At 41.3% G+C, this 27,746-nt stretch overlaps 1 protein-coding gene across 1 annotated transcript in view; it reads right to left on the reverse strand.

Annotated features, from left to right (window-relative positions):
- PDZRN3 (PDZ domain containing ring finger 3) overlaps positions 1-27,746 on the reverse strand; it is a 271,788-nt gene that overhangs the window by 80,210 nt on the left and 163,832 nt on the right. The gene's annotated exons all lie outside the window — the stretch shown is intronic.

Genomic DNA, 27,746 nt, shown 5'->3' on the forward strand with positions numbered 1-27,746 from the left:
TTCGTAGGGAAAATACTTTAACAAGCTTGGAATTTGCTGCTGCAAAATTTGTTGAACAGCTGTCAACCATGGACATGATCCTGGCTGATTCTTGACATATGATGTAGAAAACAAATTGACATCCTAGAAATGAACAAAAGACCATTCTGATGATAGCAAACAGTAAAAATGTGTAGGATTTTATCATGGAAGTTTTAAGTTTTTTAAATAAATCAAATTATTAATATTGTGTATGGGAGGCAGAGTAGCCTATTGGAAAGAGTACAGGAGTGCGAAACCTGCTGTGTGACCCTGGACAAGTCACTTAACTCCTCCGGAACTAACTTTCCTCATCTGTAAAATGGAGATTAAAACTTCCCTCTTGGACTCTGAGACAGGGATTGTGTCCGATCAGATTACAGTGTCATTTAGTGCATGGCTTGTATGGTAAGTGCTTAATATTATCATTGGTAATATAATGATAAGATTATTGTTAATACAATATGATTATCATTGACAATATACCACTGATATAATTAGATAATATATATAATATAATTGAAAGCAATCAATTTAGAGGACTTGCTTCAATGTAAGGATAAAGACTGGAAAATTTCAATGGGCCTAGAATTTTCTTTATAGGTTGACTTTAATAGTATTCTCCTTGTTAATAAATTATCTGGAAAAAAAATCACAGAAGCACTTCATCAAAATTATTTTTTCATAAAATAAGATTTAAATCTCGACACTTTGCAGTACAGTAATAGAGGATTTAACCATAAGCCAACCTTTGGGAATATTTTATGCAGTTTTATTGCCCATCACTTTCCAGCAACAACATTGAGCCAAATGGCTGTTGATGTGGTCATCAACACAAATCATTCGAAACAATCTAGAGTGCTTTATATAAACAATTAGCATGGTCTATTTTAAGCAGTGTCGGAGGTCATTTTCATGAAAGAGTACAGTCAGGAACAAACCATCTCATCTATGAACTCTAATTACTTAAAATTACAGTAGACTACTGCAGTGTAAAGTTCCCCCAAATTGAAAACAAACTGAGTGTAGGGTGGTATTATTTTTAAATTTAGTTTGGTATTTAGGGCTGCTTTCCTTCCAAAAAGTTTCATACACATTACCACAATTGTAAGTAAGCAAATGAACATAAGGAAGAACAGCTAGCTCAGATTCTACCCACTGCAGGGTTACCTAACCAAGTTCCAAGCTGGAGCAAGAATTTCAATTGCTTTTTAAAAACGCATAAGGACTTTCTGGGGCAAGCCAAACAACACAGTTTCAGTGAGACAGGTGGCAGGGAGCAGAAAAAAGAAAAAGATAATTACTTGTTTTAGCCATCAGCTTTAATTGGCATTGTCAGAATTAAATGGAGATTCATTTTGAATTTGAGGCTTCCCCCCTGCAAAAAAGGACAGTGGTATCCCCCAAATCAATATACCAATATTTAAACTTGTAAAATGAGAGATCCTGGTCCTTTATTTTCTTTGGAGAGTTTAATTTTAATGCAATGACATTAAAGGCAGGGGGAACTAGAAGGAAGGGGTCCAAAATGGGGGTGTGATTTTCATAAGCTCATTATGGTCAGGGAACATGAATTGCTAATTCTGTTGCATTGCATTCTCCCAAGTTTTTAGTACAGTGCTCTGCACATAGTAAGCATTCAATAAATACGATTAATTGATAAGAGGGGTTTGGTTGGCCCATGAATTTGTCTGGGTGTCCTATCATTTCTACCAATCTCAATGTGAAGGGGTTAAACTATGACCCAACATGGTGCCACGTCCCCCTCCCAGTCATAAGACACAATCTGATGCAGGCCTGTTCACCTGCCATGGCTCGTGGCCCCGCTGGACCAGGCACTCGCTGCAGAGATCTCTGGGTGATCTCGTGCCTCAGACCACCACTGGCCCCGGGGGATATATTTTGTCCATTTTTTTTGTATAAAAAGAAAACAAACACAAGATTTCTTGTTTTGCCTCTTCCGCCCACCCTGTTGGGAGACAGACCTCGGGTGGCACGAACCCTCCAGAAGAGCTGGGACAGAATCGCTTCAGTTTGCTCCGCTCTCCTGTTTTGAGAGGAGGGAAAGGGGCTTTCCCACTCAGGAGTCTGGGCTGACAAGTGGGGAGCCGTAACCTCCCCTCGCCACGCACGCTCACACTGCCCCTGCCAGAGTGGCTTCTCTGTCCTCTGATGCAGAGGTGGAAAGCACACGCATGCGTGCGTCTCCCTTCACCCATGCGACCTGGCGAAGGTAACAGCGGCAGCCCTCTGCATCTGGCTGGGAGAGGCCTGCTGTGGCAATCCAAACTGGGGTCCTCCCTGACCCTGGGATCAGGCTCCAGGTTACCCCACACACACTTCAATTTCGGAGGAAAGCTCGTGCGCTCGCATCCCCAATTGGCTTATCACATGCAAGTTTCTTCCTCCTACAGAGCATCACACAAACTCCTGCCTTTAAGTTGTACATTTAAGTACACAAAAGATAGGCATGAGAGCATGATCTCTACGGAACTATACTTAAAAGTACGATAAGGGTACTCATTACTCAAAAAAGAGACCTGGGATTCAGTGGACCTGGGTCCTAATCCCAGCTCTGCCAAGTGCTTGCTGTGTAACCTTCGGCAAGTCACTTAACTTCTCTGTGCCTCAGGTCTCCTGTTCTCCCTCCTACTTAGACTGTGAGCCCCACACAGCACAGGGACTGTGTCCGACCTATGTCACTTGTATCTACCCCAGTACTTAGAACAGTATTTGACACATAGTAAGTGCTTAACCAATACCCCTCATAAAAATGTTGATTGCTTGGGTCATGTCTTGGGCTGTTATATAGTGCTTTTGCTAAGCTGATCACAGAGAGAGTTGCTAGATATGTAAAGATTTCTACCTTCTTCTTCCTTTCTTCATGACAAATCCAAGAGGTAAATATTTCAACATAAATCCAGTTTTGCATCTTCTAAATAGGTTCTTATTCTGGTTTTGACAAGTTTCTTTATGAAATTAATGGTCAGGAGCATTATTATTTTATGTACAATAAACCCTAACCCTAATTAGTTAACCCTAACCCTTGGCAATTGGATTTATTAGGGATAAGGAATTGATCAGGACCAAGGAAGAAAACTAGGAGTACGGTATCTGTGTCCTTCTGCTAAATTAATTAAACCCAAGCCTTTCATGGATTAGGACCAAACTCCAGGAACCTATGTACTGTTACTGATTATTGCTCACCTCAATGTATTGTGAAATGAATCCAGGTAAAGAGGTAAATCCAGGTAAAACTCTGAATTAGACTATCACAAGGTTAAAAGGGACCTCAAAAGATTACATAGTCTAACCTCCTGCCTCCAGGCAGGGCAAAAGCAGCTGGCATTCCCTGGTGGTCTCCCTCCTAAATATGTGCTGGGCCGAGGGATCGGAGCTGTCAGAGTGTGTTGATGAAAACTTCAATCAGTTCATTTATCTCAGCAAAAGCAGCCAGTCCAGAAAATAGCCAGATCATAATTTGGGTCAATGTTGAAAGGATTTTTTTCTGAGTATGACTTGATTTTCATCTAGTTATGTAGAATGTGAGTTCTTCATTCTCGCAGTAAGCACTTCTCATAACCCCATTTCCTTTCTCAACAGTGCTCCCTCAAAATAGTCAAGATGAAAAAGAATAGTGGCTAGAAAGGAAGGGTTTGATCATCTCAAAAGCTGAAAATGACTTTTTGCATTTATCACTTTCACTTAATTTGATTTTGCAAAAAGTATTAAGAATGCCCGTTGGAAAGATCAAACTTTCCATCTGGTTTATCCATATGTTCTTTCCCTTTTTCTCATAATGATCCTTAAGCTATACTGAAACACTGCATTTTTTGGGGGGGGGGATGGGGGAGACCACGGGCACTGTTCCAAAGAGCATATCATATCACAGTCATGTCACACATGCACAAAAAGTCCACATCATGTCAATTGCCAACTCCTCCCCTGTCTGGAAATCCCTAAGGACTGGGATTCAGGCACGGGGCTGCCAAAAGAAGGGTCAGAATTCAGACTGGCAAGGGCAGAGCCCAGACACATTTGTCTTTAATTGCCTAGATGTCAACTCTGAGGTACTCTTGGGTGACATTGTGGCTAGAGTAATGAAGAAAATAAATGCCCAGGCCCTCATATGTTCTGAAACCTGAAATGCTCCATTTATTTGTTCAATGTTCATTAACAAGGAGAAAAATAGAGTGCATCTTTCATGGTTTTTCCCATTAAAACTGTATGCCATTTTTGCTTAGGGTAAAATAGGATGTGTGTTCCTCCAATTATTTAGGAAAGAAAAATGGCAACTACAGCGCAATTCATTTCTAAGAACACTCTATGTTTGGAATTTTGATCGAAGAGGTTTATTCTTGGAGGGCAGACAATAATCAGTTCAAATAGTTCCAATGTTTCAGCGATGCAAAACTGTAATTTAAGCGGTGCAGTGGTTGAAATGCTTTAGCTTTTTAAAATAAATGTGATTAATATGTGAGGAACACAAACTCCACTCCCACAAGTCACCTAAAAGTGAACCTAGAACACTTCTGCTCATATGGGGCGTAGAAAACCCACTTCCAATTCTCTGTTTCTCTAATAACCACCCCTTGTGAACTGGGCTCCATCATGGTTCATTTTCAGAAGAAGCGTAGCCCATTTTCTCTGGCAGCTCATTTCAGCAAGTTGTTATTCTCATTCAAGTAGCCCATCAATCCTGCCTTAGTAATATATATTTACTGGAGTGACCACTTTGGAGTGAAATCTGATAAGATCTCCTGACAATACAGTCAGAGAAGCTAAGAATGATTTAAACTGAGGTTTCCATATTTCCTACACACACCACAGAGGTTCATTTTAGAGAAGCAAATCAAAATCCCCAATTTATTTGACCATTTTGCCCCTTGATACTGAGTAAGTTTGATCATGTTTTCTTCTCTTTATGGTACAGCAGTAAACTGTGGGAATACAACTGCAGCAATTAAGATAGTATTTGCTTGCCAAGAACAGAGGCTTTGGGAAGACTGGGATACCAAGCAGTGACAAGAGGTGCAAGTGGAGCAGAGAACAATCTTCACGTGCACACAATCCAAAATGGAGTTCAGGTCAAATTCAGCCTGGTTTACCTGTGCATGTGAATGTAATCGTTTTTTAAAAAAAAACAAAAAACTTTCAGCCCTGATTACCCCTGTACATGATTGTTATGTGCTGGAAGAACCGATTTTCTTTTTCGCAATAACTCTTCCTAAACAAAATTCAAAGAATCACAAAAATCACCTCTCCTCAGAATGCACAACTTTAAAAAACTTTTAACTGGGCTGACTATGAGATACAGTGACTTTTGAGTATCAACAGGCTAGGATATGAGTATTTCTAGATTCAAGGACTGGTGAGATTCACTTACCTGACTTTCAAGATAATCCCAACCTACCTTAAGGGAATTCATTCCTCCAATTGCAGGACAGAATTACAGTTCCGACAGTGTTCTAATTTTGATAAAGTTCAGCTCTTTGAGAAACTTAAAATAAAAACCAGAAGCTGAAGATTGCATTTTCTTGACTGTCACTCAAGCTAATTATGCTTTACCTTGTAGCTTCATTTATTAGGCAGGAAAAGGGTAAGGCAATTGCCGCCTTTCATTGTAAAGCCTGATGTCTGGGAATACAGCACCAGTTTATTCACAGCAGGACCCTACTGTTATTGGCAGGTCTATTTTCCCTTACTAGAGGGTAATTCTCTTGTGAAGAAAACACAATGTTAACAAGATTTTACAAATTTGGCATATGGTATTCTATCTGCAATGACCAAAAAAAAAACCCAAAACACCCCTAAATGTAGCCCTTGCAAGGTGGGAGCACAAGAGATTAAACAGTAATAAAAGGTTGAAAGGGCCTCTAGAGGTCTTTTAAGGGGATTATAAAATAATGTGGTGATACAAGAAGCCAATTAAAAATAACAAAAGGTAAGAAACAGCAGTGGATGTAACATCAAGACTATGGTGAAATGATGAAACATTGAGACTTTATGGTTGAATAACATGAGCATCTCAGCTAGACAACTATTAAATCGCTATTTATGACATCCACCCAGAAGCTGAAGCCAGGGACCTTGCCTATATAGAGCTCTTGGTGCCTTCTCTGTGTTTTGGGGACACATGGTGAGTGAAGAAAAGGCGTCTTTAAGCCATTACTTAAGTACGCCACGTAGAAAAGGTACAACGATAGTGAGTTCCAAATGGAGCAAGAGGATGCGCATGTGGGTTCCCTGTTCTATAGACAAAAGGTTCTATATTAATTTTATTTTTGACTCTAAACATTAAGGTTTTCCCATAAAATTAGGCCTTTCGTTCCAATGTTTCTTTGCTGAATCACCTTTTCTAAAACTGTCCTATCAACACTAGGCATCTGGGGCACTGCCCCTGTCTTCCACCTGGGGCTCAGAGTCTAAGCAAGAGGGAGAACAGGTATTTAACCCCCATTTTATAAATCAGGAAACCGAGGCACAGAGAAGTGTCTTGCTCAAGGTCATACAACAGGCAAGTGGGGATTAGAACCCAGGCCTGCTTGACTCCCCAGGTCTGTGCTCTTTCCGCTAGGCCACGCTGCTTTCAATCAACAGTATTTATTTATTGAGCGCTTACTATATGCAGACATACTAAGCACTTATGAAAGTACAAGAGTTGGTAGACATGTTCCCTGCTCACAAGGAGCTTACAATCCACCTGACTTTGTCAGGATTGATAGTTATCTGCTCTTTTCTGAAAAACTGTGGGATGTTATATACCACAACTGTTCTTGGGAATGGGCTGTAAGGGGGTAAGAGGAGTTCAGATGTGCCCCTTATCAGTGATTATGACGCCAACCCTGGCGTCATCAATAAATATGCACTCAGAGAAAAGCCTGAACAAAGTGAAGAGTCTTTAAGTATGTCCTAAAGCTAAGCACTTTGGTGCCCTGTTTACCAATTCTGCTCAAGGTCTGAAGGCCTTTTTCAGTGAATGCCCTCATTTTATTTCTTAGAAGACTAGTCAAAGGAATGTCACTGAAGTATTTGATCTGACCCCAGTTGTTGAGATGGCACACAGGAAGAAGGACGAACTTGAAAGAGGTCAAATACAAAATGTAGTAAAAAGGCTAAGGGATTTGTGAGTAGTTTGTGAATTTCAAAAAAGGAGTCGGGTTAAGTCCTAATTTTATGTTAGAATTGAACTGAATTTTTATTTCATCTGGTGGCACGAGAGGATGATCAACTGAAATCTACCTAAGTATCTTAACAAACTGGGGACTGCTATTGTGTCCCTATGCATTCAATGGACAACAACAACAAAAATCAGCCACTGCCAATCACAAGGTGAGTTTCAACAATGGGTACTCCCAAATGTACTTAGGCTGTTTGCTAAATAACATTTTTGTCCTCCCAACATATACCATTTTTCCCTTAAATTCTCTAAGGCAAAATACAATATTTCATACAAGTAAAAAGCTCCACGCCTATAGGGACAATCTGAGAAGCTATTTGGAAATGAAATTACTACTCTCCTAATAATTAAGAGTGCACTTAAAACTTCTTGGTCACTGAAAATCTAAGATCACACTATGAGATTATGAACATGCTTGCTTTCTACTGAATCTACAAGTTTGGTAATAGATTCAAAACTCATTTGTTCATTTGTCAGAATTTCCGAGATGGCATAATTCAGTTTTGCTTGGAGTCGCAGCAAAGGATCCAGAGAGCCAGACAACAGGAGATATTTTAGTGAAGGTTAAATAAAGATGGGGCCAAAGTCTCCATTTTATTTCCTCAAAGAAAATTTTACTAAAACTGTGTACTCACTGTGCAATTACCATTTAATGTGCGGCTACTGCCTGAAAGCTTTACTCATTTAATTGCACAAGAGTACAGGCCTAACTGTCAGGTATGGCCACAATTATCATTTATCAGTTCATCCAACATCCTTGGGCTGTGAATTCATCAAACATCTATTGATTTAAGCTGCAGGGTCTTTAGAGAATTAGAAAATATTACTTCTGATTTGGATAGTGTCTGCAAGATTGAAATAAAATACAATGTGGTATTTAAGTGGTAATAGTTTTCTTAGGAATGGTCAATGAAATTATTGAAAAATATAAATTTTGAAAATGTATAGCTGCCCGTTGGGGCTCAAAGATGGTGGGGGAGGATGATGAACCTGATTCATGAGCTTACACTCCCTTCCATATCACATGTTCATAAAGATCATTCCTTGCTATGCTGTATAGCATGTTATTTGGAGCTCCTGGTTCCATTTCCTCAGACCCTATGCTCTTAGGAGTGTCACCCCATTTCTAATTGCTACACTCCAAGCTGATCTATCATCTGCTGCTGTTTCCCAGCTATGCCACATCATCGGAGGTTTTGCTTTAGTCTCTTTTAAAGGATTTCTATCAACCTCCCTGTTCGCCAATCCCTCATTTCTCTTCACCACATGGCAGTCACCTGGCTGTCATCCCTTTTTCTCTCACGACCCATCAAGTGAAGGTGTTGTATCATCATCATCAATGGTTTTATCAATCAATTGTATTTATTGCTTGTACCAAGCGCTTGGGAGAGGCCAATAAAACGAAGTTGGTAGACCCATTCCCTGCCCATAATGAGCTTACAATCTAGACGGGGAGACAGACATGAGTATAAATATTTTATAATACTCAATTTATAGATATGTACAAAAAATGTGACAAGCACTGCTTTAATGCTGGTGTCTGGGTTTTGAGTCTGCGCTGTGTGTCATCCTGACTTATGTGATGTTCAGTTTAATAATTATGGTACTTGTTAATAATTATGGTAATTAAGTGCTATGTGCCAAGCACTGTTCTAAGCACTATGGGAGATACAAGGTAATCAGGTTGGACACTGTCCCTGACCCACGTGAGGCTCACACTCTTAATCCCCATTTTTACAGATGAGGTAACTGCGGCACAGAGAAGTTAAGTGACTTGCCCAAGGTCATAAAGCTGACAAGTGGAGGAAGTGGGATTAGAACCCATGACCTCTGATTCCCAGGCTCGTGCTCTTGCCACTAGACCATGTTGCTTCACACTGTACTAAGCGCTTGGGAGAGTATAATGCAACCTAAGTTGGTAAACACATTTATACTTCTCTGGACCATATGGCCCCACTTCCAAACCTCCTGGAATGGGGCGTTTCCCAACAGAACCAAACCAGTTCTTCATTTAATGAAGATGTCCCCCCTTCCCTGACTCACACAGTATGCTAGGAGGGTGAAATTGGTGCAAGTCCTCTGGCATTTGTGGCACAACCAGGTCCCACAGCCATGTACAAGGTCAGACACTACAGTCGCTCAGTAGACCGTTAGTTGGGTCTGAAGCTTATGACATGTCCAAAACACATGCTGGCTTACTTGATTCGGTTTTCTATCTGTTTACCCATCCTTGCACCATTGGACAATGTGCTATCTAGGTGGAATTCAGTGCCAGCATTCAACTTGGGGTACAGATAGAGATACTATGTTGTGGGGAAGAGTTTGCATCAACTCTGTCACATGCTGAGGCAAAATCTGGGTTGAAAATGTAATGAAGCCTCTTGGACTGCAATCAACAGGGCTCAACAAATACACTCAGTCTATTTGTCAGAGACCAAGTGAAAAATCAAGGCTGACTAGTGTGCTGCCCCCTTAATCTCATGTATAATTAGCAAACAGCAGCAGAACAGAGAGAGGTATTGAGAGAAAACTTCAAACAGCCTTAAAACAAAGAAACAAACAGATAAGGAGAGATGGAGTCCAACTCTGTTTGACACGCAAACAAGTCAAAAATTGTTGAACCATGTCAATGAATATAGAGGTATTTATATTCACACTAACATTTTTAAATTTCCTTCAGTACCTCAAATCAGACCTCCCTTCTTTAATATTTTTCCCAAACCATGTATTTCTATTCTTGTTAGAGAAACCTCTTGTATTGTTCTTATTTAGCTGTTCATTTAAAGACTTAGGGTTCTATTTCAGTACCTGAGAAACTACACACTCATCAGCATTCTGAAACTCAAATGGGCATCTAAGTGCCAAAGTACCCATTTGATTGTAAAAGCACTTTTTTGCGTTCTTTTATTTGGGCTTAAGACCTTATAGCTTCTTCGAAAAACAACACAAATCCCCCTCTACAGCATTCTTTACCTCAATAACTTGAGCTTGGGGGTGTTATCTTATCTCAACATACTCTATGCTTAACATACCCCCTTCAAGACTAATTGGGCTACAAATTAGGTAGATGCTTTGTTACAAAACTAAACAAGATACAGGAACTCAAAGCATTTCAGTTTCTTGTACAAGATTATAAGAAGTTGACAACATTTGAGTTAGTCTCTCTCTAGGATCTGACGCTGAGACCACTAAATGGTGTATTTAGCCACTTACAAATGCTAAAATAACTGGTCTGCCAATTCAATACATATTTAGTCCTTGGCATGTGTATTTGAAATGAAGCCACTGATTGCAAAATTTACCTATGGTTGTACATGGGTTTGGAAAGGTTAATGGTAGACAGACAGCTTCCCAAACACTGTGTGTACACTCTTGTTGTGCTGTTGTGTTTTCTGTTGGCATTTGTATTTTTACTTCTGCCTCACAGTCTGCTTGAAGGCTCTGCTCTGGACCCACTCTCTTCTTTATTACAGTGTATCAGGCTTATCTGTTTGCCATAGTTGCCTTTCAACTTGCTCGTGTCTATTAACTTCAGACCTCCTGCCTCTCCCCACTTCAGTCCATACTTCACTCCGCTGCCCGTATTATCTTACTACAGAAACGTTCAGGGCATGTCACCCCCCTCCTCAAAAATCTCCAGTGGTTGCCTATCAATTTCTGTATCAAACAAAAACTCCTCATGATTGGCTTTAAAGCTCTCCATCATTTTGCCTCTTCTTACCTCACTTTCCTTCTCCCATTCTACATCCCAGTCCGGACACTCTGTTCCTCTGCCGCTAACCTTCTCACTGTGCCTCCATCTTGCCTGTCTCGCTGCTGACCCCTGGCCCACATCCTACCTCTGGCCTGGAACACCCTCGCTCCTCAAATCCACCAAGTACTCTTCACCCCCTTCAAAGTCCCACTGAAGGCACACCTTCTCCAAGAGACCTTCCCAGACTAAGTCCCCTTTTCCTCAGCTCCCCCTCCCTTCCACGTCACCTCAGCTCACCCCTTGTTCTCCCCCCCTCAATCCCACAGTATACATTTATTCTATTTATTTATATTGATGTCTGTTTAATTGTTTTGACGTCTGTCTATCCCTGCCCTACCCCCCCGCCCTCAAATTCTAAGCCCATTTTGGGCAGGGACTGTCTCTCTTTACTGCTGTATTATACTTTCCAAGCACTTAGTAGAGTGCTCCGCACACAGTAAGCACTCAATACATACCACTGAATGAATGAATGAACTTCACTGCATTTGCCCAAGAGCTCAGTACAATGGTCTGCACAAAAAAGTGTTTGGCAAATATCATTATATTGTGAGGTCATATTTCCTGAAGTTGCACTTTACTATACCCTTCAAACCCTTCCTCTGACCACCTTCGGTTTTGGCACCTAGATTCAGTTCACCATACAGGAGTTGAATGAGCCATTCTCCTTACATATTCCACCCAATCACATTGCACTGAAGTGAGGAAAATGTCAGTGCTAGCACACGGATTTTTTTCTAGTACTTTTGTTTGTGCTCGTTTAGAGAAGCAGCATGACCTGTTAGTTAGGAGACCTGGGTTCTAATTCAGGCTCTGTCACTCACCTGGTATTCGACCTTGGACAAGTGCCTGTTTCTTCATCTGTAATATGGGGGTAAGATAGCTGCTCCTCCTCCCTCTTAGACTGTGAGCCCAGTCTGAGACAGGGACTGTGTCTGATCTGATTATCCTGTATCTAGCCCCAGCACTTAGTACAGTGCTTGGCACAAAGTGCTTAACAAATATCACAATTATTATGATTTGTGATCCTGTCTTTCCTCTTGTTGTTGAGCTAGTACATAATCATATACTAGCTCATACATGATTATGTATGAGCCAAAAGGCTCAAGTACCCTCACACACCCTCACATATGGCATTTATGGTGCATCCTTATCTTACAACAATAAAGTAAATTGTATAGGACAACGGTCATGTAGACCTTCAGTTCGGTCTGAACTCTAATAATAATTGTGGTGCTTGTTAAGCACTTACTATGTGCCAAGCACTGTTCTAAGCACTGGGGTAGATACAGGGAATCAGGTTGGACACAGTCCATTTCCCTCCCGGGGCTCACAATCTTGATTCCCATTTTACAGTTGAGGTAACTGAGGCACTGAGAAATTTAGCGATTTGCCCATGGTCACACGGCCATGTGGCAGAGCCGAGATTAGAACCCATGACCTCTGACTCCCAGGCCCATGTTCTTTCCACCAGACCACGCTGCTTCTCTAATGACATATTACCACTATACTCTTGACAGTCTTAAAATATGTAGGTTTTCGATTTTCTTTTTCCTTGACTATCCTTACTTTGTTGGACAGTGTGCTGTTGAGTAACCCCATATTGCTGATTCATTACCTCATTTTCATATCATTAGCTCATAGTGCCAGATTTCCCAGCAAAAGACTTGTGCAATCAGCCCCATGTCTTCTTGGGTGAATGCCTTTTAGGCACAATTATCTGCATACAGCAACCCCTAAAAGGCCGCCTCTAGAGCTATTGATGATGGTCGCAGACTGTTTAGTTGAAAGACCGTCCCAGAGGACTGAAAGTGCATTCAAATGCCAGCATCCAGGTCCCTTGTTACACTCTCCGGCATGACTGCATAGATTCAATTAAACAGATCTAGGCTTACTCCATAGCCCTGCTCTACCCCATCGACAATGGAGGAATGAATCAGGCCGGTCACCCCTAGCTCTGACAAGACCAGCCAATACATCATGTGGCAGTCTCAGAATCTCGATATAACTTCTCCGGGTAGCCAGATTTACAACGTAATTGATGGAGTTCTGATTTCTGACGGTGTCCAGTGTTTGGGGAAGCTCTCTGAAAACTGTGTGCAAGTCTCAGTTCTGTTCCCTGCACATCTCCTGTACTTGACATATCGTATAGGTCACATCCACTGTGTCACGCGCTGAGGTCTGAAGTCACAATTCAGTTCCAGGACACGCAGCCAATGACATTCTTCCCTAGCAAATAGAGAGGACGACACTCATCAGCAATGGAGAGAAATGAGATGCCATGATATGTGCCACGATCTGACCTTTCACCTTTCTTCTTGAAGAGAGTGATGATGGCGAAACCTATGCGAGCCGGTGGCATTTCTTTCCAAGTTCCAACAGTTGAGGAAAAGCCGGTGTAAGCGTTTAAGCAGGGGGCCCCCCTCTATGCTAGTCAATCTCAGCATGTATGCCCTTGGGTCCAGGTGCTTTGCCAATTTTCACGGTTCTGACTTCAGTGGCGAATTCCTCAATATTTGGAATTATTACCATATCTTCACATGTTGGTAATACATACTTCATAGGGTTTCAACTCTGACAGTAAAATGTGTTTTTCAAAGACTATTGGGGTGGTGTTGCCATCTCTGCAAGATTCCCTCTCTGTCTGTAATGAAGCTGGGGCTGTCTTTGCTCTCCAGAGAATCTGGGCTAATGTGTACAGCGGTATATAGCTTCTTTAGTGACATTCAGAAGTTCTTGGTATAGTGATGGTGATCTGCATAGTCTTCAGTTGTTACATCCCCATTTGGGGAATCTCTGTGTTTGATGTGGGGCACCTGGCCTTGTCCAGTCTTGCATGCAGTTTTCAGGGTTGCAATCAATGAAAATTTCTAACTCACAAAGGTATGAGAGAGTTGAAGCTTCAACACAACACAAAAGTGGCATTTCAATAATACAGTTTGCATCGTGGAAGTCTGTTATTAGCAGTTCAGTAATGCACATTTGATACAGACTCTTTTGAGGGGGTGACCTATGACAAACTTTCGATAGTATACTCTCCTTCTTGCTACTACTCTGGTATCACTCGCAAAATCCATTGCTTATCTTTCCGCTCCCACGCATTTCTTTAATACTGACTTCTTACTCGGGGTCCCTGTGCCATGCCACAAGCTGCTTGCCATGCCTTTGGTCTTCTCAAACCTGCCCCTGCTTTCTCTGTTGCTCCTACATCACAACAGCCCACTCGGCCAACCCCCTGGTTACTAGAAGCCCCAAGCCCAATTCTAAAGGAACAACTTTTTAAAATACTTTTTTCCATAGACAGGAGGTAGAGTAGTTATAAAAAAATCAGGATTAGGGACTGTGTCCTTTATGAGCATGAAAAAAATGTAGCCCAATATTAAGAAAGTGGGTGAATCCTGCAAGAATGTCTCATATCATCATAAGGAATCTTCTCTGGAGACCTGGAGATCTTTGAGAACAGACACCGTGTGTCTGCTTTGTGACCTTGGGCAAGTCACTTCACTTCTCTGTGCCTCAGTTACCTCATCTGTAAAATGGGGATTCAGACTGTGAGCCCCACGTGGGACCACCTGATTACCTTGTATCTACCCCAGTGCTTAAAGCAGTGCTTAGCACATAGTAAGAGCTCAACAAATACCATTATTATTATTAGACAAGGACTTGTTTTGGGATAGCCTTGCTGATAAACAAAATTATTGGACCCCTGGAGGATCCATTTAGCACTCTGACCCAGTACAACTATATCTGACAATTCAATCAATTGTATTTATTGAGCACTTCCTGAGTGCAGAGCACTGTACTGAGCGCTTTGGAGAATACAATATAACACTGTTGGCAGACATGTTGCCCTGCCCACAGTGAGCTTGCTGTCTTCTCAGATAGATGAAAATTGATCCACAGAGTTTTACCATTTGACAGTCATGCAAATACCCTGGTTGTGAAATGAATGAGGCCTGGTATAAAAGAGGCTAGGCTAAGAATAAGTAAGACTAGTAGTAAAAATTAAAAGTCAAATCCATAGCATTAGCTACACACTACCATTAGAAGCACTCTCATACTGCCCCAAATATCATTCATTCATTCAATAGTATTTATTGAGCGCTTACTATGTGCAGAGCACTGTACTAAGCGCTTGGGATGAACAAGTCGGCAACCGATAGAGACAGTCCCTGCCGTTTGACGGGCTTACAGTCTAATTGGGGAGACGGACAGACGAGAACAATGGCAATAAACAGAGTCAAGGGGAAGAACATCTCGTAAAAACAATGGCAACCAAATAGAATCGAGGCGATGTACAATTCATTAACAAAATAAATAGGGTAACGAAAATATATACAGTTGAGCGGACGAGTACAGTGCTGTGGGGATGGGAAGGGAGAGGTGGAGGAGCAGAGGGAAAAGGGGAAAAAGAGGGTTAAGCTGCGGAGAGGTAAAGGGGGGATGGCAGAGGGAGTAGAGGGAGAAGAGGAGCTCAGTCTGGGAACGCCTCTTGGAGGAGGTGAGTTTTAAGTAGGGTTTTGAAGAGGGAAAGAGAATCAGTTTGGCGGAGGTGAGGAGGGAGGGCGTTCCAGGACCGCGGGAGGACGTGACCCAGGGGTCGACGGCGGGATAGGCGAGACACTGATTAGCGTGAGGAGGAATAATGAATATTTGATCGTTTGGGAAAGAATGTTTTGGGATTAAAGAATTTTCCAGGCATTATCTCTAAGGCAAACTAATGCCAAATCTATTCCTAGATACAAATTATGCAGCAAGTCCAAGAAAAATACACACACACACACACACACACACACACACTTTTTTTCTAAGTACTAGAACAGTGTAAAACAGAAACCAATACAGAAAAATACAGGGAGCTTTCTTTGGCTAAGGTAGGAAAAATGTTACTTCTTAATTACTTTGTCTTTGCTTTGTTAAATAACTGGCCATTTGTTTATAGACGCCTTTCCCTCTACACGGGCTTTAGATTACATGAGCAATTTGTCAATGGCTAAATAGCCTGAGGCAAACACTAGACATTTACTTACAGAATCTTCAGACTCTTTTAAATAGGCCTTTGGGACTTAACAACTGACCAGTCTACCGCAGACCTCTCTGAAGCATCTCGCTGTGCTATTTCTTTTAATTGACTAACCTCAATGCTGCCTGTTCAAAATCACTTTAACCCAAATATGCCCTCAGTCTGAAGCTCCTAATGACCTTCCTCTGGCCCTAAACACATATGGCTGAGACAATGCAAACAGCATTTGGAAGATGAGTAAATTCAATAACTCAATTACCATCGCACCAATGCAACATTTTTCAAACTCAGACCACAACAGTTCGTAGTTTTCAGTCGCTGCATTTCAATGGCCAGGCATTTGGGTGAAAGTAGCTAATCAATTTAGGAATGATTAAATTGAAATTTGTAACACTTCCCATTATTAAACCTTCAATCTTCATTATAGTAACTTAATGATTCCATCATGGATAAGAAAAATAAATTATAGGTTGCTGGTAACTTTCAACCTATATGTAGAAAAATGAAATATCAAACACATCAAAATACCACCTCAAACAAGCTCATATGCAGAACTGCTTGAAGTGCATTAAGCAAGTAACAAAATTCTACTGGCCTGAAAATGCAGACACAAAATGCAATCTATCTGATATTACTGGCTCATTTTAAATATATGAGCTCAAATTTGGGTGAATAGAGAAAATGAAAGACTGCCGTTCAAAGAATTGGGTCTTTTTTAGATTGGTCTTCATAAAGCTAAGACCATTTCCACATGAATGGACAAAGGCATGGCTTTGCTCACTTTAAAACTTTTACTATTCAGCTTCAACTCTTCCCCTTTAATGACCTAATGTGATTTAATACCCTCTTCTGGATGTGTTCTGAGAGTCCCGGATAAGGTATTATGGATTCTCAAGAATGGCTTAGTTTGTCTTGTTAGGGGGCGCTAGCTGGGAACTCCACAGCCACAGTAAGTTTTATTATCATTTAGTGATAAGTTAATTGCATCTCATTCAGAGGAGTCATGGAGCAGGACCTCACTGAACTTCAATAATTCAATAAATCATTGCAAGATGCCCAAAAAGCCATAATCTTGGGGTTAATCACTCGATGGCATTTACTGAGTGCTGACTTTGTGCAGAACACTGTACTAAGTGCTTGGGAGAGTACAATACAACAGCATGAAGAGTCACGTTCCCTTGCTCATAATGATTTTACTATCTAGAAGGGGAGACAGACATAAATAATTTATATATAATTTAAAGATATGTACATAAGTGCTGTGGGGTTGAGGGTGGGGCAAATTAATGTCTTACATCAATTTTCAGAGAAATGGCTAAATGTATAAAAATGACTGAGAATAACACCCTGGTGGGAAGAGGAGTGCAAAGATGTACAGAGGTGAAGGAATTATCCTGCTACCAGTTGGGACTATATGAAGAAAAGGCAACAGCTGTTGTTCAACCTAAATTGGAAAAACCACCTCCAGAGTCAACCAAACAAGGTTCTACTTCTGCAGCCTCTTACAAAGATTCATTATCATATTACAATTCCTCATTAATTTAAAAATGTGATGTTACACTCTCAATTACCTTAAGTAAGCTCATTGTGGGTAGGGAAGGTGTCCTGTTACACTGTTGTGTTGTACTCTCCCAAGTGCTTAGCAAAATGTACTGCACAAAGTAGGCACTCAATAAATGCGACTGAGGGAAATGCTAAACAAGAGTTTCATGACATTTATCATTTAAGTATGTAGTATGTAAAGGAATGCTGAAGTGAACCCTAATTTATAACACCTAAGTATGCTGGAAAACATACCCCACAATATAAACATTCACAATACAACCACATTTTCAAGGAACATAATCTGGTGGGATCATGGGGTATAACTGCACTGGAAAAACAAATCATGCCCATAAAGTGACAGGCCCTGCAAGCAGCAATCAATCCATGAAATTTATTGAGCATTTACTGCATTCAGAGTACTGTACTAGTAGGAGAGACATTAAAATTTAATTCAGATGGGGGAAACAGCAGAGTCAGTCAGTCAATCACATTTATTGAGCGCTTAATGTGTGGAAAGCACTGGACTAAGCGCTTGTACTAATATAACAATATAGCAGACATGTTCCCTGCCCACAATGAGTTTACAGCCTATAGGTGGAGACAAGCATTAATATAAATAAGTGCTGTGGGGCTGGGAGGGGGCGATGAAAAAAGGGAGCAAGTCAGGGAGACACAGAAGGGAGCGGGAGAAGAGGAAAGGAGGACTTAGTCAGGGAAGGCCTCTTGGAGGAGATGTGCCTTTAATAAGGCTTTGAAGTTGGGGAAAGTAAATGCCAGATATGAAGAGAGAGGGCATTCCAGGTCAGAGGCAGGAACTGGGCAAGAGGTCAGCGGTGAGATAGAGGAGATCAAGGTACAGTAAGAAGGTCAGCATTATAAAGGAGGAGCAAAGTGTGTGGGCTGGTTTGTAGTATGAGAATAGCGAGGTGAGGTAGGAGGGGGTAAGGCGTGCTTTAAAGCCTATGGTAAGGAGTTTTTGTTTGAGGTGGATGGGCAACCACTGGAGGTTCTTGAGGAGTGGGGAGACACGGAGAGACAGGAAGCAGGGAGGTCAGCAAGGAGGCTGATACAGTAATAAAGCATAAAGATATGTGCATAAGTGTTATGGGGCTGGGGATGGGGTCACTATTGAAGTGTTTAGGGGGTATGGACCCACAGGCGATGCAGAAGGGAGGGAGAATGGGGAGATGAGAGGTCTGCCAAGAAAGGCTTCCTGGAGAAGATAAGGTTTTAGTGGGACTTTGAAGATGGGGAGAGTAATGGTCTGTCATATATGAAGGGGGAGGGAGGTCCAGGCCAGAGGGAAGACATGGGCAAGGGATCAGTCTCGAAAGAGACAAATCCCAGCACAGTAGGTAGGTACAATGCATCAGTGCGGGAAACTACCATATTACAAGCATATGGTGTGGAATGGATTGTCAGACATAGGCCTTTCAGGTGATGCCTGCTTACACGGTTCAAAGCTCACCATGAGAACTATCGTCTTCTAATACGAAGTGAGTCTGGGTGTATGCACACATAAAGACTCACAAACGCTACACATATACTGACAACTGGATAACCCCTCCCCCTAAACAGAAGTCTGCTCCTAGTAGGCAATCCTGGATATTGGTAGTTCGATCACTAAAGAGGCAGCAGCAGCTGTGTTCCGTGATTCCCCCAGGGTGTCTGAGTAGCCTCATTTAGATACAAACTGCTAATCCTGAATGGGAATGGAGCTGTGGGTTGTTTTTTTTTTAAAAAGGAGCCCTAAAAATTGCCTACCTCACTCATTCCAAACAAGCTCAAAGGACTGCATCTAGTGGGTTTTAACTTTCTAGGGCCAAGGCTAATAAACCAACAGACACTGCATGTGCGCAGCTAGAAATCAATTTAACATGCATACATAGTGGGAATGGGTGCCTGGAATGCAGCGCTCATTGGACACACCCATGCACTTTATCAGTAACAATATCTTTGAATACAGACTGCCACCCCAACCCATTCCTCCCCCATACCCCCCACACCAACTCAGGGCCAGTGTTCTTTATCCAATATTCCCATGCAAACTTTCCCTCTCTAGATTTCTCACTTTAAACACCTAATCAGGCTCAGCAGCTCCACCCAAGTGTCTTGCCATTGTCTTTTTCTAATTGTATTTACTGTGAATGGAAATGCACCTCTACCGAAGAGAATCTAGGGAATAAATTAGAATACTAAAGGTATCGAGCAAAAACATGGAAGAATAAAGATCTGAAGGTCTTAAATATGGTGGAACTTTCATTTCTGAAACATCTGAGATTCTTCAGTCTCCATTCATTTTAATAGGGTAAATTCTTCTTTAAAAGAAAGTCAGGACCCTTGATTTGTGATGGTTTTAATCTGAAAACTTGAAAACTGAAATGGCTTCAGTTTAGTTTGGGAACATACATAGACACAAAAAAGCTTTCAATTTAAACCCGAAAGGGGTAGACTAGTGGTATCTGTTAAGACAAGAATTGACCAGAAGATTTTTTTTTCCTTCCAGCTCACCGAGTAAAGACATTAGTCCTTGAATATTAAAGGAACATTCAAATGCAACATAAACAATTAAAGTAGAAAATGGTTTTACATTTTGGTTATAAAGATGATGCATGTGAAAAGGGAGATATTTCCAAAACAAATTATCATTAACACAATTCAATGTGAAAACGTAATTACACTCCATCTGAAGACTCATAATTATCCTGTTTATTAAAAAGGTAAAGTGAATTAAGGTCACCAGGTACTATTTCTACCCAGAGTTTCTTTAGTAAAGCAAATTTACTAGCCAATAATAAGAGTATCCGCTTGTATTCCATCTTCATTTTTAAAATTGGGTCTGGAAGAAGGATGTCTGCATTAAAACAAGCTAGGTCTATAATTTTCTTCCAATCCACACCTCATTTATGGAAAGAACATGGAACGAAGGCTGCTATTACAGCAATGCTGTTCACTTTCAAGATTAGAAGATGGGGGTACACCACACAAAAGAGAATCAGCATGAAGTCTGTCCATCCTAGGTCCTGAGAAAAGTCACTTTTACCAAGTCAAGGGGGAAAAATAGATGAACCTTAAGGAATTGAGAAAAGAGCAAGCTGTGAAATGAAGCAAGAAATAAATGGGGTGGTTCATGACCCTGAAGTCTTACAACACACTCCTTCTGCCATGGGATAATAAATGAAGGCAGATGTTGGAGACTTTTAATGTTGGGTATTATCAGAAAAAAAGCAGTAGTACTTTGGACTTGCTTATTATTTTCATCCATGGAGTCAAAACACAATTATTAAGTAATTCTCACAACCCTTTTGTTAACAGGTTGGAAGCACAATATTGGATTCTATTATTTTTTTTACAAATAGAAGCACCATGTGTTAATGCTGCTTGTTTCAAAGCGGTACAGAATCAGCAGCAGAAGCAGAGTAACATTCATGCAGCCTAATTAGAAATACCTTCAAGCAGATGGGTTTTAAGATGCTATTTGTGGGTTGGATTTTTTTAATAGGAGAAGCCCCTTTAAAACAAAGTAAAAATTCTCAAGAGACAGCTCAGGTCTTAAGTACCTACTTGACAATCTCAATACTGAATATACTAACAGTATACCATTTACTGACATAGGGGAGTATGACATTCCAGATGTGAGATGAGATTTCAATCCTCCTCCCCTCTCATGTTAAGCTGTCATTATTTCTTAATAAATTAAATGAATCCTTGTGGCAGTTAATCTAAAATTCATCTTTTTCTCTTTAGGAGCTTATTATTTTGAATGCATAAAACCCACCTCATAAAAATTAGCCTCTTCAAGTTTTAAATAAAAAAAACACTTTTGAGAAAGTGTCAAATATATGCCTGAAAGAATGACCAAAAAAAAACTCATTTAGAGGGAATATCGACATGAATCCTTTTTAGGAAAATTGGGACAAAACATTCACAGTTACTGAAGAAAAATTCATTGCTTTCAGTGAGTTTGAAATACAATGAATCTGGATCCAGAGGTTGTTCTACTTTTAGAATCGGCTGCAAAAATGATCCAGCTCCATCATGGATGCAAAACTGAAACAATAAGGATCAGAATGTTGGTAAGAAATGTCAAAAACCAATCAACCAATTTATTGAGTACCCAGTGGGTACAGAGAAATGTTCAAAGCCCCTAGGAGACTACAATAAAGGTAGAGGGCAAGATCCTTGCCCACAAGGACCAATGAGAGATTGTGGGTAAAAACACACTGAGGTGATCACTGAGAAACATCAATAACAGAACTAGCTTAAATACCTGACATCTCTAGATAGTTGTATGAAATATAAGTGTGCAAAGATTCCCATATTTAAGGAATGCAACCAAACAGAAATCACAAGAGGAAATAGATTGAGGTTGTTCCAAATTCCTGAGGCACTTACATTTGCAAACAAGGTTGGCATTGTATTTAGTTTTTCAAAAATGAAGTGCTTCCCAGCACGCCTGCTACACTGCTGTAAATTGAGGAGTCCCTCTGAAATAGAGAGTATAAAAATCCTCAGGATAAAGCTCAGATTGCAGTACTTCTTTACAAAATAAAATCATGGAATAGAATTCTAAGGAACTGCTGCAGTTTACAAGAATAAATTCAGCTGGGTCTAGCCACTCATTCTTGGGTCGGGTATGGTCGTGTGAGGAATATTCGCATTATACACAAAGAGCCATAGCTCCTCATTTTCTTAAACAAACCTGAATGCCATTGAACAGTTTCAAAATTAGTCCAAAAATAAAATTCAATTATCCACCCTACGATTCAGAATATTCCAAATGATCTAATTAAGCATTTCCAGACAAGAATTAACCTGTTGGCAAGACCACCATGCTGGCAGTGATTTCCTTTCCTGCTTCCCATTTTTGCCTGAGCCCAGGTTCCCGCAGAGATTGATTGACTGATTCTCATTCACTTCCTATGACTCTGAATTACGGTGGCCAAATCTAGGGGAGCAGGACAGGAAGTGGGGCCTCCAGAGGGTGGGACCCCTGGGGGGTTGGAGTACAAGGTGGAGAGGGAGAAAAAAGCCCAAAAGGCCCAAAAGGAAGTCCAGCAAAAACAGGGACAGATGAATCCCTCCCTTCCTCCCTCCCTCCCATCTCCTCCTCCTCCTCCACACTGATCTACCACTGCTGGGCTTTTTGCTGTCCCCGTCTCTGGCACAGTATTGCTGCAGTGTTTGCCACAGCTCCAAGCCTCGGCTGTTTGAGGCTGCAGAGGGCCCACTTGATTGGTGGCTGCCCTGCAAGAGTGGTACAAGCTGGCTGCTTCTGAAACTTTCCCACACCTCTCTGTCTCATTTCTGGCCATGCCCCAAACTTTCAGGAAACAAGCCCAGAAGTGGTCAAAATAGCTGTGGTGAAGAGGGTTGCGGCTCTGGTGGCAACAGCAGAGGAGAGGGAATAAAAGGAGGTTAGGCAGCCACCTCTGTGCTCCACTTATCCACTGCCCTGGTGGATAACTTTCAAGTTGGACTTTAGCCAGTCTACACAGCTGTTTATCGGGTGGTGGGTCAGGCCCCAAATTAAAATTAAAATTAAGACTGTCTTGCCTATTTCAGGGCGGTTGGTCACCTTGCCTTGATGACTCAGCACGCCTTCCTTTCCCCATCCAGGAAAGCCTCTTCAGGATCAAAGTCTTATATCACCTTATAGGCAGGATGTACATGTTCAGTGAGTAATTTTCATTTGCCGTGATTCCTCCACCTTTCACTGACTGCTGAAGCTTGTTTTTTCCCCTTAAAACAATCCGTACAGGGCCATGAACTCTGGGCACTTAGAAAATCTGAACTGACGATCAGCGTGACAATCAAGATGATGATATACAACAGGTATATTGGTTACTGATTGAAGTCTCACTGGGTTGGGAAAAACATACCTTTTCAATTTCTCAGTACGGCCTGATTTTGGTTGAGACTAATACTGATACTAAAATGGCAATTTTAGTGGTTTACATATGAAATGCTTCCAGGGATAATTTGGCTTGGGTTCCTGGGTTCTAGAAATAAGCATTCACACTTACTTTTTCACAGAAAGAGATACCGATATAGTGTTAATAGGCTAACACTTACTTTGCTAACCTAAGCATGGAGTCCACTCCACGACTCCCGGACTTGCTCATCCAAGGTCTCTAAAAAGATCTCAATCAATGGCATTTACTGAGCGCTTACTATGTGTAAGAGCACTATACTAAGTGCTTGGAAGAGTACAGTATCATGGAGCTGGTAGACAAGGAGCTTACAGTCTAGAAGGGGAGGAAGATATTAAAATAAGTCACAAAGAGGGAAATGGCAGAGCACAAGGATATGTGTATAAGTGCTGTGGGGCTAGGGTTGGGGTGAATATCAAGTGCTTAAAAGGTACAGATCCAAGTGCCTAGGCCATGCAGATGGGAGGGCAAATGGGGAAAAATAAGGGCTTAGTCAGGGAAGGCCCCATGGTGGAGATGTGGTTTAGTAAGTCTGCCCTGCGTGTCTCCGAAGAGGAATTAAAAAGACCAAGAATTGGGGTTTTCTAACCTAATGGCTCTCTGAAGCCTGTCCCTTCCCAGGCCTCAGCCCCTCTAAAATCCCTGCCCTTCCTTGTCCCACCCTCACAATGAAAAGTAGACACTTGTGACCCTAAGCACTGTACATACAAGAAACAGAGCATCTTCAAAAAAGAATTCCTTTATAAATAATCAAACCTGTACTTTTTCCATTCCCAGTGGGAAAAGGTCATCTTTCCTATGGTCAGATTTAAAAATCATGGAGGCAATTAACAGAATCCATTTATGAGCCTCACCTCTCACAAAGTGGCTATATTTTGCTACTACAAATGAACAAGTGGATCAGATAGTTTGCTCCCACATTTGGCTTGCTTCAACAAAATATGAAGTTGAACAATTCTCTCCTGAACACAACAGGGGACTCATCTACAGAAGTGGTTTAGCCAGAAGCAAGCACCTGTTGACATTTATCAAACACAAGATCAATGAATGGTCTCCTTTGAAAGCTTAATCACCATCTGAATGGTCACTGGGGAGAGGTTCAAAATGGGCTTTGTAATGAGAGACTTGAAAAATGAATAGACACCTCTGCCGGCACATTACCTAGATAAACAAGACAGGTATCATGACAAAAAGAAATACCGTTCCTCCTGCAAACTCTTGTTATATCAGAAACCCAATGTGTTTTCATGAAGACAGTGACATCCCACTTATTTACCCCAGTATGAGTTTCTAAAACATTCTTCTGCTGTCCAAGATATTAAACAGTCAGCACTGTAATTGGGTGTTAAATGGGATAAGGATTGGGGGATTGGGGGTAGAGAGAGGAAATTATATTAGATAAAACTGACGACAAGGTGCTGTTTAGGAATAAAATTTCTAATCTAGACACTGGCACCAGGTGTCCAATAAAAGCTTTTGTGTGAAATAGGATTTTATTGGGGGCAATCCAATTAGATAGGTTCAAACCACCATCCTTGAGGCCAGGAGCTTGGAAAAGGCCTGACTATTAAACTCTATTAATATCTCCTCCTTATTACAAGACACAATGGATTGCCCTTAGTAGTGACTACTCCCTGGTCCCTCTGAATTGGGCCACTTCAGAAGATTCAGACTGAAATCTGCTACAGCCTCAGTGGTAATACTGTGATCAACACTCTCTTCCAGTTCTGCCTCTTCACCAGCAGCTCTAGTGTCACTGCCCTTAGGATGAAGACAGATTGAACCTACTTTTGCAGTTCTCTAATTCTCAATCCTCTCCCCACCTTCTACCTTCCAACTGTCACTTCAGGAAAATTTGGAAGGGGGGCAAGGGGAAATCAAGGAAACCTGCCAATTCCAGCTCAACACAGCCTTCTGTTCCCAGGGAACCATGGATAATCCTCACCCAACCCTCTTCTTTACACTAAAACTCAGAGACCACTTCTCTGTCTCCTCTAGCCTGACCCACACTCTCTCCAAGTGAGACTCACAGGTTAATTCCTCCACACTTCTTTGGCCCAATTCTCTTCCTTCAAGATCTGTGCTGGTTCAGCTTCTCTGCGCTCTCATTTTTGATGTGCAGAGGTGTCGCAGGAACATTTGGTATGTGCTGCCTTAAAACTACTACACAGATGAAATTCTCATTAGTGAGACTCAGAGTGTAACTTTTTGAAGTGTCTCATGAATAGCTGCAGAGCCCCATAGTTATTTCCTGTGGAGAATGTGCACTCTATACATGGCTCAACATAAAGGCCAGCATATTTTTTCCAACAACTATCTTTATGCAACAGAGAAATTTCTTGAGAGCTGTTCACTCACCAAACCTTCTATTAAAGTTTTGCAAATAAATAAATGTAGTATTTGTTAAGCGTTTACTATGTGCAGAGCACTGTTCTAAGCGCTGGGGTAGACACAGGGGAATCAGGTTGTCCCCCATGGGGCTCGCAGTCTTAATCCCCATTTTACAGATGAGGTAACTGAGGCACAGAGAAGTTAAGTGACTTGCCCACAGTCACACAGCTGACAAGTGGCAGAGCCGGGATTCGAACCCATGATCTCTGACTCCAAAGCCCGGGCTCTTTCCACTGAGCCACGCTGCTTCTCTATGGCCCGAGAGAATTCTTACTGATATTCATTCCACTCAGTTTTATACTAAATTAAACCATAGTGTAATTGGGCTCAGATGAGACAAACAGGACAGCCTTGCTATTCATTCATGATCCAACATAAGAGCATATTGCTCTACATACTCCCCAATCTGGCACCTATTTCACAGTAGGTGAACCTTTCTCCCTACCCTACAGAAGGTCAATTAAAGAAAGACTTATTATTAAGGTATCACATACACCTCTTATGAAAAGAACAATAGTGAGCTAAGCTCTTAGTGGGCAGAGATCATATCTACCAACTCTATCGTATTGTACTTTCCCAAGTGCTTAGTACAGTGCTCTGCAAACAGTAAATACTCAATAAATAACCACTGACTGATGAAGGGAAAACAATAATCTACCAGGAGAAAAGTGAAGGCCACATTTTTTCTCTCACTTTACTGGGACAAAGAAAAAAACACACACTTATAAATAATAATAATAGTAGTATTTGTTAACCACTATGTGCCAGGCTGAACTAAGCACTGAGGTGGATATAAGCAAATTGGGGTGAATGCAGTCCCTGTCCCATGTGGGGCTCACAGTCTTAATCCCTATTTTATAGAGGAAATAACTGAGGAAACTGAAGCTGATTTCAAGTTTTTCAGATGGATGTGTCCTCCTGAACAGCAAAGTTTTTTGACAATAATTTCTCAATATTATTGGCTGTATTAGAGAATAAACATGCCTTATGCTCATAAATGCTGAAGTGTTTATGAGTTTGCCAGATGCTACCACAGCAGTTATCACAACTCTATTACTAGTTTACTTTGTCTTTCTTTAGTTGGTAAGAGATGTCCAGTGCCTAATCAATCACAGCAGCCCATACGAATACAAAGATTGAGATAATATAGATTAACTGTACTTACTGGTAAATAAGGGCTGGATCATACGCATGCTGTGATCAATTATTTTACTTGGTATGAAGTTAAGACTCAAAATTTTTAAAGATTACTGGAAGTGATTTATCAGAGTTGTTGGGGCAGGGGAATACTCAAATTCTGGGCACACGACACCACTGATGGCAAGAATGTAACCATGGGTAGAGACATCAGAGAGAATCTCTTGAACACCGTGCCCATGAAAATACAAAAGCACACCTTTTTTAGATTCTTGCCATGGCGGGGGGGGGGGGGGGCACTGTTCGTACACCACTGGTTAAGAGCAAACCAGTTAAGAGTGCAATGCAATGTAAATACTGGACTTGGATGTGTGAGGTGCTTCTGAAAGGCATCCAGTTCCATCAGAGAGAGGTGCTAGAACTTTGTCAACTGCAATTCTGGTTTTTCTGCTGTGAGGGCAGAGAGGAAAAAATAAATCATCTCTCCAGGATCCTTCCCGGGCTGAAAAATGGGAGTCAGTATAGCCATTTCCCTTTCTCTTCTGGGTCTCTCCCAGATGGCTCCATTCTCATTAGAAGGATGAGCTCAGGGAATGGGGAATGGAAAGTGGGTGAGGCATCTAAAACCAGGTTCCTCAGGCCTCTCTAGGGCCATAGTAGAGGTATGAAATCTGAACACCTGAATAAGCAATGGGTTAATGACTGGTAATCCTTCCCCAAAATATGCCTTCTTATTTTAGGAATAATTCTGATTCTGGAATTGTTGTA

The sequence above is a fragment of the Ornithorhynchus anatinus genome, chromosome X1 (genome assembly GCF_004115215.2).
Source record: "Ornithorhynchus anatinus isolate Pmale09 chromosome X1, mOrnAna1.pri.v4, whole genome shotgun sequence".
Classification (NCBI taxonomy): domain Eukaryota; kingdom Metazoa; phylum Chordata; class Mammalia; order Monotremata; family Ornithorhynchidae; genus Ornithorhynchus; species Ornithorhynchus anatinus.